We start from the raw sequence: 1,801 nt of genomic DNA, 5'->3' as shown, positions 1-1,801 counted from the left end.
TATATATATATATATATATATATGCATATATATATATTCATACGTACATACACATAGACACATATATATATAGATATGTATATGTATGTATGTATGTATGTATGTATGTATGTATGTATGTATGTATGTATGTATGTGCGTACGTACGTAAGAACTTCACAGCTTAAATAACGGAATCAATTCGAAAGAAGTGTGATGAGCATTTTAGATCAACGAGATTACAAGAGTTTCACACCACAAACGAACTCAATAAATGAAATAATTAAAGATTTAATGAAGCATTACTTTCCAATACAGGATATAATAGGATCTTGGATTTTATACTTAATCTATCACCCGATTCCTGTCTCTAAGTTTTTTTTTTAGGGCAATCTACACTCTCCCATTCTGCTGCAAGCATTCTGTCTAGCTTGACAGTAATTAAATATTTCGCTGCAATGCCTCCGCCTGCATCAGTCCATGAGCATGGCTTTTGTTTTTCTCATATCAATCTCAAAAGTCATATACGAATCCAAGAAGCGTTGTTTATCGTCAGCTGATTAAGAAGTTGTGAATTCCCTGAGCCATTAGAGCATCAAGCAGAATTCTTTTCTGTATTTGTTCCGACATCTTGCACTCAGTCGCAAGCTCAGTTTTGCAATTTCATTATTTCGTGGCCGATAAATAATGTTACCTGAGTTTTCTATTGCACATGGAGTTGGCTATGTTAGACCACGGTGACAGTAAAAGGCTGGACGGAATTACAGGCTACATATTCCGAAGTATCATATCTCCCACATGAGATGTAACACAGAGGTAATCTGGTAAAATCGACGCCAGAACTACGCTTCATAGCCGAAGACACAGGAAATAGCAAGCTGATAAAGTACCGGCTGTTCTCTTGTAGGTTTCTTTGCATAATTATACCAGATGAAACGTCCGGCGTTGTGGACTACCACCCCCTTCAGTTTGGATGGAACAAAGGTTGTCATATAGAGAAATGAGCCCTGCGAAGTGGAATGGTTAGTGGAATGATTCTTTCAGGGCGTTATTCTTCGGGATAACGCAGTCACCATTTAAATGAAAATAAATCTTGATTTCAAATTTTGGCACAAGGCTACAGTTTTGTGGGGAAAGGATAAGTTTATTACATTGACTCCAGTACTCAACTGGAACTTGTTTTATTGTCCCCGAAAGGATGAAAGGCAAAGTCTACCTTGGCGGAATTCGGACTTAGAACATAAGCACGGATAAAATACCGCTAAGCATTTTGCCCGGCGTGCTAACAATTCTGCCCACTCACCGCGCCATCGTTAAATGAAAATAAAATATGAAATAAAAACAATCATACAGAATAGATAGAATTAGTACTTTATTAATTCGAACATTACCAGCTGTTGAATAACAAGACAATTCGGTGTTTAGAGATAACATTTCTTTTATTTTCAATTCGAACGCCACCGAGACCTACTTATATATATATTCTTAACGGTCGAGAAAACATGTATAAATTTGATGGTATTGTCGTCGACCCATTGCCCGCTCCGTTTCTTCGAATCATCTATGATTTTTCTGCCTTACTGAATATTGTTTATGTAAGAAGAATGTTAATTTAGTTGTTAATATCTTAGCAACACACCTAAAATATTTCTGCAATTCTACATGGATATATATAAACGAAAAATAGCTATTTCTTTGGTTTGTTGTGAGATAAGGAAAGCCTAGCATAAAATGCTGTTTTCTTTCAGAGTGACAAAATGGCCACTCTTATATATATATATATATATATATATATTTATATATATATATATATATATATATA

Source organism: Octopus bimaculoides, chromosome 19 (assembly GCF_001194135.2).
Source record: "Octopus bimaculoides isolate UCB-OBI-ISO-001 chromosome 19, ASM119413v2, whole genome shotgun sequence".
Lineage (NCBI taxonomy): Eukaryota > Metazoa > Mollusca > Cephalopoda > Octopoda > Octopodidae > Octopus > Octopus bimaculoides.
The sequence above is the reverse complement of the archived record's forward strand: the minus strand, read 5'-3'. Positions refer to the sequence as shown.